Source organism: Myotis brandtii, unplaced genomic scaffold (genome assembly GCF_000412655.1).
Source record: "Myotis brandtii unplaced genomic scaffold, ASM41265v1 scaffold154, whole genome shotgun sequence".
In the NCBI taxonomy this organism is placed as follows: Eukaryota; Metazoa; Chordata; class Mammalia; order Chiroptera; family Vespertilionidae; genus Myotis; species Myotis brandtii.
The window spans coordinates 3,749,108-3,761,331 of NW_005355584.1; the positions used below are offsets into that span (position 1 = coordinate 3,749,108).

The following is a 12,224-nucleotide window of genomic DNA, read 5'->3' on the forward strand; positions in this document are numbered from 1 at the left end:
GGTGGGGTTCCAGCAGCTCCCCGGGCCCCGGGGCAGGCCGCGATCTCGTTTGCTTCGGGAGTTGGCAACTTCAGGGACCCTGGTGGCTCCGTGTGGAGCAGGACTGTTGACATCTCTCAGTGTGCGTCCTGGCACAGAACTTGGAATGTGTGCGGGTCCCTGGGTGCCAGCGTCGCGCGCAGTCGGCCTGTGGAATTCGGGGTTCCGTCCCGCTCTGGAACTTGGGGCCAGGTGGGAACACGCGGCAGAACTCGGGCTTCCGGGAAGGAAGTCCATACCTTTGAATTGAGAGCCACCGATGTTCCTGGACCAGGCAGCGCGCATCCCAGCAGTCATGTGAATGAGGCGGAAGGGCTCCAAAACACGTTTCTAATGGGCCGTGTGCCCTGAATAAAGACGTATTTGTCATCAAAAGTAAACTGTTTTCTCCTTTTAGATGGAATCACTGGGGTGTTCTCACCCACAGGAGGCGTGCGTTTCTCGACGTTTTTTTCTTAACCCAGCAGATACCACCACATGAAACTCGCTTCACTTACTTGAATGAATGAATGTTAAGTGGCTTATTTAGTGCTAGAGAGCGTCAAGCGTTATTTGAAAGCATGAATGGCACGGTTGACCAAGTTTCACAGGTAAAACCCCAAAACGTAGCCCCTGATACAGCTTTCCCCAGGCTCCTCCCGATCTCTCCTCGGTGGCTCACCCGGCGCGCAGGTGGTGAGGTGCAGAATGTCACCGGCGCTGATGGAATGTGTGGCCGCAGCACGTAGGTTCCAGCACAGTCCCTGGTGTTCTCTCATTGCCCTTGGGGAAGCTGCTCTCTGATGGGGGACGTGATAAGAATTCTTGGAAGAGGTGACTCTGGGGTTTGGTCAGTGCTTGCCACTGTTTGGTCTGGTTGAGAATCACCCATGTTATTCACCCGAACGTTATTGTCCTTTTTAGGACTCCCTTCAGCATCTCTTTGAAACATTTTCCCCTCTTTATTATGGTCCTTAAACATCGTCTGAGTTGGTGGGAAGTATACTGTCCCTCCCCCCCCCCCTTTTTAAAAATATTTATTGATTTTTTTTTTAGAGATGGAGGGAGGGAGAGGGGGAGAGAGATAGAAACATTGATGAGAGAGAAACTTCAACATCAATTGGCTGCCTCCTGCAACAGCCCCCACCGGGGATGGAGCTGCAGCCAAGCTTGTGTCCTGATCTGGAATCGAACCAGTGACCTTCTGGTGCATGGGTTGATTGATGCTCAACCATCTGAGCCACACTGGCTGGGTCCTTTCCCCATCTTTTTTTTTTTTTTTAAATATATTTCATTGATCTTTTACAGAGAGGAAGGGAGAGGGATAGAGAGTTAGAAACATCGATGAGAGAGAAACATCGATCAGCTGCCTCCTGCATACCCCCTACTGGGGATGTGCCCGCAACCAAGGTACATGCCCTTGATCAGAATCGAACCTGGGACCCTTCAGTCCGCAGGCCGACACTCTATCCACTGAGCCAAACCTGTCAGGGCAACTTCCCCATCTTTTAATGGGAAGGCCTTACACATGACTGCCACTGGCTCCAGGGACACACCCCTGGGTGTCACCTGGCACCCTCCCAAGGCAGCACCTTGCAGGGAGTGACAGGGGTTTGGGCACCATTGACCTGGGCTGCAGCCCACCTGGGCTGTGCTATGACCTGGGAGGAAAAGCTGGCTGTAGGGACTGGATTCCTACTCGTTCCTTTCAGTGGCCCTCTTTTTAGGGAACAGAAGCAAGTATCTTAAGACTGTCTTGTTATGTAACTTCACTCCTCACAAATAACTGGTAGTTTTCTCCATTGTGGTCAGTTGTCAGGAAACTTTCGTGTTACTAATAGTATGTGTCTTTTATTTTGCTCATGGAAGTCATTGTGCGATCTTATTGAAAAGTCTTACTATACTCTGAAAAAAAAAGGAAATGTTATGTCCATTTCTGAGTTTGTGATAGTTACTGTTTTCTCTCAAAAATACACAGCCATATGAAATGGGTTGGTACACAACTATGTTGAATTATGATCTTTATTTACAATCCAGTATAACTAGTGGGTGTATATACATCCATTTTAATATTTCAGAAGGGTAGACAGGTAAATGACCCAGAACTAGGATCACTTTTTGCTGTTTTCTGTTTGTTGCGCCTGTTATGGGAAGTAAGGTTGTCTGTTTCAGTCCTCTGACCTCATCCCTCACCTCCTCCAGTTTTGGCAAGGGTGCATTTGCAGTCCCTGTGTACTTTTGTAAAATTATTCCCTTTACAAGGAAGGAATTCATAATACTAATGTATGTCACAGAAAGAGCAAACTTTTTTGTGTGACAAGATTGACCAAAAGAGTTGTCCAGGTAGTAAACTGGGAACAGTAGTGGGACATGACTTATGTTGGACCAATAGTGAAATTGGCATTAATATTTTATGATTATTTTATTATACTTATAAGTAGTGAAAGCTTTAGGACTGAGTGTACATTTTACTTTAAACTTGGGTCTTCTTTGATGATTCACACAAACATCAAATTTTACTTAGTTGGAACAGTTGTTTTTAGGGGGCTGTTGGTCTTCTTGATGCTTTCAAGAATAGACATACTAGGTAAGGTCATTGAAGATTTCAGTTCTCAAATTGCACCTAAAGGACATTTTGGAGGTGTTAGATCTTCAGGAAAGAGTATACCTTACTAGCTTTGTGACCTTGAACACATCTTAGGTTCCCTCCCAGTCTATTCCTTATATGGGGCTAACCTGGGGATAGTCATCCATTTGACACTTATTGTGAACATTATTTGTTTAAAGTAAAATCCAAGCTCTGTCATGGGTTACAGTATTTCTGTCTGGTTCTGCAGAATTCACAAGGTAGGTATTTATTTTTAAATGATTTTACTGGGGTGACATTGGTTAATAAAATTATATAGGTTTTGGGTGTACAATTCTATACTAAATCATCTGTATATTGTGTTATGTGTTAACCACCCAAATCAAGGCTCCTTCCATCACCATTTATCTCCTTTATCCTTCCTACATCCCTCCCCGCACTTCCCTCTGATAATCACCATACTGTTGTCTGTGTCTATGAGGTTTTTTTTTGCTTAATCCCTTCACCTTTTCACTCAGCTCCACAACCCCAGTTCCCTCTGACAGCTATAGGTCTGTTTTCTAAAGTCTGTTTCTATTTTGTTTGTTAGTTTATTTTGTTCATTAGTTTCCACATATAAGTGAAATCATATGGTACTTGTCTTTCTCTGACTGGTTATTTCACTTAGCAAAATGCTTTCCAGGTCCATCCATGTTGTCAAAGGGTAAAATTTCCTTCTTTTTTTACGGCTTGGTACTATTCCATTGTGTAAATGTACCACAGCTTTTTTATCACTTATCTACTGGTGGACCCTGGGTTGTTTCCAGATCTTAGCTATTGTACTAGTAAATAACGCTGCAATGGACATAGGGGTGTGTATATTTTTTTGAATCATTGTTTTGGGCTTCTTTGGTTATATTCCCAGAAGTAGAACCACTGGATCATAAGATAGTTCCATTTTTAATTTTTTTGAGGTATCTCCATGCTGTTTTCCACAGTGGCTGCACCAATCTGCATTACTACCAACAAAGGACAAGGGTTCCCTTTTCTCCACATCCTCGCCAACACTGTTTGTTGCTTTACTGCTGGTAGACATTCTGGCAGGTGTGAGGTGATACCTCATTGTAGTTTTAATTTGCATTGCTGTGATGATTAGTGACTTTGAGCCTCTTTTCATATGTCTGTTGGTCATCTGTCCTCTTTGGAGAAGTGTCTATTGAGGTTCTTTGCCCATTTTTTAAGTTGGATTGTTTTTTTTTTGGTGTTTTATAAGTTCTTTATAAGGGTAGGTTTTTAAAAATAAACAGGAAATCTTATTTGCTTTATCTGTACAACTGCCTTTCTCAGCATTGGTGTGAACATTGAAGAGACAATGCATGTAGATGTGTGAGTTCAGTGCCTGGCCTATAACAAGTACTAATAGTAATAATTAGATTACACTGTGATCGGTTAAAAGGAGTATTCTGGTTTATCAGCAATGTCTATGTAAGACTTGGTTTTTCTTGTTAAGGAAGCCCTGTGTGGGAAAGGGTGAGGGTCCAAAGGGACAAGAAAAATGTCAATAAGAGAGGAGAGTGTGGGAGTCCACGTAAGTACTAATGGTGCCAGCTACTAGAAGAGTGAGGGTGGCAAATGCTTACAGTGTCAACCACCATTGGGTTCCTTGGCCCTGGGTCATGGCGGTCAGTGGTGGAGGATCGAGAACAAAAAAGGTACAATACATGGCCCTCTGCAAGGCCCTGTGCTCGATTCATGCTGTTTTAATATTGCTTTATCACTCTTAGCAGCTATCATACTAAACTTGTTTCTTGAAATTATTAAAAGGGCATCCACTCGGAGACTATGTTCGGGGAGCAGTGGCTATCCCCTTGTCGCTGGGAGCAGACCATTGAATAAAGAAAGAAAGAGGAGAAGAAAGAAGACAAGATCTGGTCTCTGAAGACCTAGATGACAAGCAGTTATCTGAACATCACTGAACCCTGAAGGTTTCACTGTGCCATCCTGAAATTTGCCAACAGGTAAATTTGGTTATCTGAAGAGGCATCCATCTACAGCAGTTTGATGGCAGTCTGAGATTACTGTATATTCAGTGTATACATTTGTGTTTAAAGCTTTTATTCTGAAGACAGAGGAATATATGGTTCATATTGGATAAAATTTTCATCAAAAATGATAATAAGAGTTTAATGTTATTCTTTAGAACTGTGTAGACAAGGTGTGTTCACCAAGTGCTCTAGATAGCCTCTTAGGTTGCTGCTTATGGTTGAACTTGTAGTGGTAGCTGTTGTTCTGGCCACACCAGAAACATGCTGGATGGTTGAAGCAGCAGTACAGTAACACACTTTTAAAGTAGGAAGTCTTACTGGTAGGCTTGTTACTTTGTATGATTTTCCTTTTATAAATTTTGGTTTGATGTTTATAATAATGAAGGTGTTTGCTATTCAAGCTTAATTTCAGCTTTAAAGTAAATATTTTTTGGCAATAGCTATTTTTGTCTTTTGACATTGCTTTTAAAGTGAACACATACACAACACACACACTGAATAACAGTACTACCAGTTATAACAGACTCAGATTATGTAAGCATGTATCAAAATAGAATTGCATTAGGATTTTAGTGGTTTGGCACATTTGCAAAATTATTTCATTGTAGAAATAGAATGAACCTCCTGATCATTAACCAGCTTCTTTCTTACCTAGATGATGAGGAAATTGAAACTAAAAGTGATTACATAGTCTTCCCAAAGTCACATACCACATTACAGATTTCATAGTGGAATCTGGTGTAGAAACCTCTTCTTGCCATTGATGTAAGATGTTTTATTTTCTCCTGGGAGCAAGGGAATTTGGGTTTGTGGAGGAAACCCTTCATGGAGGATGTGTCACAGTTGAGCTGGCCCTTGGAGGGTGACCTGCGTTAGGGAAGAGCTATAGACGACAGGGACATTATCTCAAACAGGCTGAATCAAACCGGAGCTGTATGTTTACTTCCCTGATTTGATGGAGCTCATCCTCCTAGTGACTTCCTAGACAGGTGATGGGGCATGGGGTCATGTGTGTGTGTTTGACACCTGGCATGTCAGAAAATAGGTCTGTGTTCTAAATATTTGATGTATAGTCCAGCTGGGTATAGATTTCTAGGTTACTATTTGAGTCAGTGGCAGCCTAACTCTGAAATCTCAGCAACAAATAAAGGTGTGTTTCTCACTTTCACCACATCTGCTGTGGGCCTGGGATTCCTCTAACATCTTCCTTGAGATCCAGCCTACTGTCACCTGGGGTCCCCTCCCATCACCCATGGCTCGGGCTACCACAGCAGACAGAGACAGGGAGAGCAGACAGGCCACAGGTTGGCACTGAAATACTTGGAGCAGAAGTGACACATGTCACATTTGCTCCACAGTCCATTGTCCAGAGCCAGCCATGTCCCTGCTGGGATGCCGAGAGATGTGGAAGCACACTGAAGTGATTGATGGATTGTATGCCATGTTGAAAATCAGTTTCTCTGGGAATTTTTAAGGCATTGCTCTGCCAGCTTCCAGTGCTGTCTCTTAGTCAGCAGCATTACACATCCCAATCATTTGTATGTAATTTTTTTCTCTTTCTGGATGCTTTATAGTACCTTTGTATTATCTCCTAAACTCTAAAATGTTGCTGTAATGTGCCTGGTTGTTATTTTTTCTTTTTGGATAGACTGAGCAGTCCATGGATCCTTAGACTCTACACTTGGATTCTTGGATTCTGGCAAAATGTTTAAAATTTCTTTATAACTTCTTCCCCTTGAATTTTTTCCCCGCCTGACTGAAGCTCTTTGTTGGATGTTGAGCCTCTTGAATTGATGTATTAATTTTTCCCCTCAATTTTTAAGAATCAGCTTGGTTTTTTTTTTTTTTTGGTTCTTTTTTGGGGTGTGAATATTCTCCATTTTTCTCCTTTTGAATTATAATTTTGGCTTCAGGAATTCTTGTTTTTGAACTGTTCTCTTCCCCACTTTTGAAAATAAATAGTATATGATTCTTGTTTCAGATTTGCGGTAACTTTTCTTAGATGTGTTTTTTGTTGCCTTCCCTTCCAGTAGGCTTCCATTTCAGCTTTCTCCAGTTTCTCTAAGCCAGTTAACACTGTTGTTGTCTGCTTTCCATCCCTCACTGACCTTGTGTTTTTGGGGGGTGAGGAAGAGGGATAATAAAGATAAAGAAGTTTATGTTTCATAAGCTCATGCAAAGTTTTTTTGTTCTTTTTAATAGTTTGTGTTTGTTTTTCTAGCATCAGTGAATATTAAAGCCTTTTACTTTGGGGGGAACTCACATCTAATTTCTCTTTAAATAGATTTTCACTGTGTGTTCAGCTAGTGTCATCATGGAGGCACATCTCTGTCACTGAGCTCCATGTAACGTAAATACGAAATGCCTGCTCTCCTACAGTGGGCAATGCAAATTATTTTAAGTTGGATCTTTTTTTAAAATATGTTTTTATTGATTTCAGAGAGAGGAAAGGAGAGGGAGAGATAGAAACATCAATGAGAGAGAAATATCATCGATTGGGTGCCTCCAGCATGCCCCCTACTGGGGATCAAGCTCGCAACCCCGTCCATGTGCCCTGATAGGGAATCAAACCATGAACTCCTGGTTTATGGGTTGACACTCAACCATTGAACCACACCGGCTAGGCTTAAGTTGGATCATTTTAATATCAAGAGGTCACATGTGTGGCATCCTACAATAAATGGTTATATTAGATAATTATCAGCTTACAATGCACATAATGTTTTCCATTTTGTAAGATTATTTGCTTAATAGGGCTATATTATTAATTTGAATAATTATTGCTCCCCAGGATCCCCTTTATCTCTAAAAATCAGAAGTGAGGTTTATGTATGCTCTTAATATATATTTAGTAAATCTTATGTGGATTACTTTTTGTATCCCAAATCTGCTATTCTCATTTTCATTGTACTTATAGAAAATGAGGAAAGATGATAATAACTGAAAGTTCATATTCTCTAAAGCACGCTGAATGAAAAACTCATATATTCTGTGCAAAAGCATTTGAGTAGTGGATAAATTGTTTTTTAAATTGGAGACTTTGTGTTGAGATCTAAAGTCTGAGAGCATTCAAAACAGTTGTGTCACTTTTCAGTTACTTATATTTTTAAATACTTTAAAAAAGATTTTTAATTGATTTTTTTTTTTTTTTTTTTTTTTTTTAAGGGGAGGGAGAGATAAACATTGATTGGCTAACTCCTATGCGAGGGAGGGAGAGAGAGGGTAACATCGATGTGAGAGTGAAGCGAGGGAGGGAGAGAGAGGGTAACATCGATGTGAGAGTGAAACACTGATAAACTGCCTCCTGCATGCCCTCTATTGGGAATCAAGCCCACGACCAGGGCATGTCACCTGACTGGGAATTGAACCAGCAACCTTTGGGTGCATGGGATGATGCTCAACCAACTGAGCCACACTGGCCAAGGCACGTTACAGTTATTTTTATGTGCACATTGCCTTTAGGAGTTAAAAGTTTTTGCTTTAGTAGTTCAGTATATTTAAAAGATTTTGTGTGTAAATGAATATAACTTTAAATTTTGAAGAATGAAAAGTATTGAAAGAACTTAATTATTGCACTGTTTGGTATAGTACCTCTGCCACAGAATGAAAACAAAAACAGCAGACAGATCTTTGGGCCCTACCTAATTATAACTATTTGTCATAAATTCTGAAAGGGTGTTACCTGCTCAGTAGTTTAAACAGTGAAGCCATTCTTTCTCAGGCAGTCAACATGCTGAGATTGCTTAGGGTATTTGCTATGTTTTTAGCTAAAACATTGGTGAGTGCCTAGAAAGATATAAAAATATGTACATTAAAATTTAATATGCACATATATAAAGACTGAGGATTTGTTACCTAAGTATACTACTTTTTAAATCCAACATGTTTAAATCTGAATTAGAAAATTAAGGAATGAGTTTATTTCATTAACTAATTCTTATAAGCCAGCTCCATTAATATTTTAAATGATTGAATCTATGAACTATTGTTTCATATTTAGTTGACTAGCAATGCATTGAACACAGTTACAGGAAAAAATGCTTAGAAATGATCACGTAAAAGTTCTCTGCAGGTTTAATGTCTGAGTATCTGCATATTTTTATTTTCATTCAATCAGATACTCTTGGAGCTGGGTAGGTTTTAGAGATGAATGTGTTACATGGGAAACGAGACTCGGAAGTTTCACCCAGTGTCACAGGGACTTGGTGCTACTTTATGTTTTTATGTAAGTGGTCTACAAAGTGGGAGTGAATCACTTGAACATTCATTAGAGCTTTTGCTGTAATTATAAATTCATTCTTAATTTATTAAATTTTAAATTAAAAGTGGACAACTTTAAGTCCACTTTTTTTTTTTTTAATCCTCATCAGAGGATATGTTTTTATTGATAATAGGGAGAGGGAGAAAGAGAGAAGCATCGATGTGAGAGGGAAACATTGATCCGTTTCCTCTCGTATGCACCCCAACTGGGGATTGAGCCCGAAACCTGGGTATGTGCCCCGACCGGGAAGTGAACCTGCGACCTTTTGGTGTATGGGACAATGCTCCAACCAGCTGAGCCACACCAGGACAAGTCTGCTTTTCTTAATTGGGTTATCTTTAAATTTCTTTATCCACCTTTGTAGCCATACAAGTATTCCTGTTGCTTTTTAAAACTAAGCTTATTGTGGTAAGATCTAGAGGCCCTAAAAGAAGGCAAAGCAATTATATTACATTTACTCTGTTTCAGTTACTTTTATTTGCATGTAGTTCTCAAGAATGTGAAGAGCCAGAGATTGTAACGCTATGTGCAAATTAACAAGATAGCTTGACACGGTTACATGATTGCTGCCAAGAGACATGAGATGCCTGGGCCCGAGATAAAGGACTTCCTTCAGGATACCATCCTTAGCCAGGGTATCAGCCTTTGTGCCACCTCCCTGAGCACCAGTACCTTGTTGAGAAAAGAATGTAGGGGACCAAAGGAGAAAGCAAGAAAAATACCTAAAATGCCACTCTGCAATAATGCCCGTAAGATAGGACAGTAGCTTGGACCAGCAAGATGGTGGAAAGTGATTGGATTCTGCATGTATTTTGAAGATAGCTGAGATTAGGATGTGGGGTGTGAGAAAGAGAGGAGCCATGGATGATCCAAACCCTTTGTTCTGAGCTGTTGGGAGAATGGAGTAACCACAAGTGAAAGTGGAAAAGGCTGCAGGGAGAGCAGGGTGGGGGTGGGATGGGAAAGATCCAGAGCTTCATTATGAACTCGTTAAGTCTCAGGTATCTCTAAGATAGCAGAGTGGCCACGCCAAGAAGGGAGTTGAGCCCTAGCTGATTTGGCTCAGTGGATAGAGTGTTGGCCTGTGGACTGAAAGTTCTGGATTCGATTCCAGTCAAGGGCACATGCCTGGATTGTGGGCTTGATCCTCAGTAGGGGGCGTGCAGGAGGCAGCCAATCAGTGATTCTCATCATTGATGTTTCTATCTCTTTGTCTCCCTTCCTCTCTGAAATCAATAAAAATATATTAAAAAGAAGAAGAAGAAGGGAGTTGATTGATCACTGGCTAAAGAGATAGAAATTCAGGCCTGGCTGGTGTCGCTCAGTGGTTGAGCTTCGACCTGTGCACCTAGAGGTCACTGGTTCAATTCCTGGTCAGGGCACATGCCCAGGTAGCAGGTTTGATCCTCAGCAGGGGGTGTGCAGAAGGCAGCCGATAGATGTTGAGGTTTCTCCCTCATCGATGTTTCTATCTTTCCCTATCCCTTCCTTGCTCTCTAAAAATTAATAAAAAACATGTTTAAATAAAAGGAAATTCGAGAGTAGATGACACATCAATATTATTTAGAACATGAGAACGAGTGAAGTCACTAAGGACATGAGTGTAAATGAAGAAGAAATGACCAAAGTCGAGTGCTGGGGAGCTCCAAAATTAAGAGATTGGAGGCAGTCTGAGGCGTGATCAGCTGTATCAAATGCTGCTGAGAGAGCACCTAAGGTAAGGACTGAGAATTGATGCTGGATTTGCAGTGTGGACATCATTAGTGACTTTGACAAGAGCAACTTCTCTGTAGTGGTAGAGTAGGTGTCTGGTGTGGTTTAAGAGAAAATTGGGAGACAGGGAATGGTAGGCCTCAGGTATGCATGATTTTCCCAAGGTGCTCTGTTGCAGAGGGGATTAAGAAATTGAACCTCTTTCTCCACCCATAGCTGGTGGGGAAAGTGGGGCCAAGACAAGTTTGTTTATACATGTGAGAAATGACATTTTTAGGAGTGATCCTGTAGAATGGGGAAATTGTTGGGTAATGAAGGAGATCACGTGTGCCAAGTGGAGGGTGCCTTTAGAAAGATGTGTGCACCTGCACAGTGACAGGATAGATGTGCAAACCTGTGTTGCCAGGTCGGTAGACGTGAATTGAAGTGTTGGCGTTTGAAATTTGGTTGTGATGTTTTTAATTTTCTCAGTGAAACAGGAAGCTGGCCCATCAGCTGGGATTGAAGGTGGGGGGAGTAAGTATTGTAGGACTGAGGAAAGCTGTGAAATGCCCACAAGTGTGGAGTGAATGGAATGTAGTTTGATTTCCAGGCACATGGAGGCTCCATCTGAAGTTCAGGTCATGACCATAAAGTGAGGTCAGTCAATGCTTATGGGTTTGTGTGGCCACATGCCCCTGCAAGGGCACAGGTGTGGCCCAGGTGGGGTTGGATTTAACCGATGCTGTGGTTTTGCCAAGAGTATTTTTCAGAGTGAGAATGGGGGAGGATTAGGGTTAGGTCTGTGCTGGGGAATGACTAGGAGTAATCATGGAAGTAGTGGAATAAGGAGGGGAAAGGGACACTGAAAAGTTGGGCCTATGACTCTTGTCTTCATTTATTTTTTATGTTTCTTATTTTTTTAAATTTATCTTTATTGTTGACCCCCTCCTCCCCACTTCCACCCTTTCCCCAGGCCTTCATTGCATAACTTCATTGTCTGTGTCCATGGGTTATGCATATGCTATATAATAAAAGGCTAATATGTAAATTGTCCCCTCCACTGGGAGTTCAACCAGGGGGTGGGGCCAGCTAGCTGGCCAACTGCCTACGAACCCGCCCTAATCACCCCCCCCCCCCCCCCCCCATCGGGGCGGGCCAGCCGGACCCCACCTATGCATGAATTTGTGCACCAGGTCTCTAGTATGCATATAAGTTCTTTGGTTAATCTCTTCTCCCTCCACCCCCAACCCCCACCCCTTCTCTCTGAAAATCATCAGTCTGTTGCATGCTTCCATGTCTCTGGATTTATTTTGTTTGTCAGTTTCTTTTGTTCATTAGATTCCACATAAAAGTGAGATCGTGTACTATGTGTCTTTCTCTGACTGGCTTATTTTGTTGGCATAATACTCTCCAGGTCCCTCCATGTTGTTTCAATACTCTTGTCTTTTAGACTTTGAGTATTTCAGGCCATTCCCTGAATATATACTGAGTGGCCAGATTATTATGACCACCTGACGTTTGTAGGCAAATTAGCTATAATTTCGCGCTGAAGTTGCTAGAGGGCCAGACCATTATAAACATCTGAATAGGTTGTTTACCACAACAGTAGAAGTGATTTTTTTCTGAAGATATGGGTAAA

At 41.5% G+C, this 12,224-nt stretch overlaps 1 protein-coding gene across 2 annotated transcripts in view; it reads left to right on the forward strand.

Moving 5' to 3' along the window:
- Positions 1 to 6: 6 nt before the first annotated feature.
- Positions 7 to 12,224, forward strand: part of SOCS6 (suppressor of cytokine signaling 6) — a 27,177-nt gene continuing 14,959 nt past the window's right edge. Inside the window, exons 1-2 of one of the 2 annotated variants that reach the window (XM_005861562.2) lie at positions 7 to 629; positions 4,409 to 4,602. The gene's annotated coding sequence lies outside the window, so the exon portion shown is untranslated. Of the gene's footprint in view, positions 630 to 3,874; positions 4,297 to 4,408; positions 4,603 to 12,224 lie in introns of those variants that run through there. The other variant, XM_005861563.2, reaches the window with a different exon arrangement.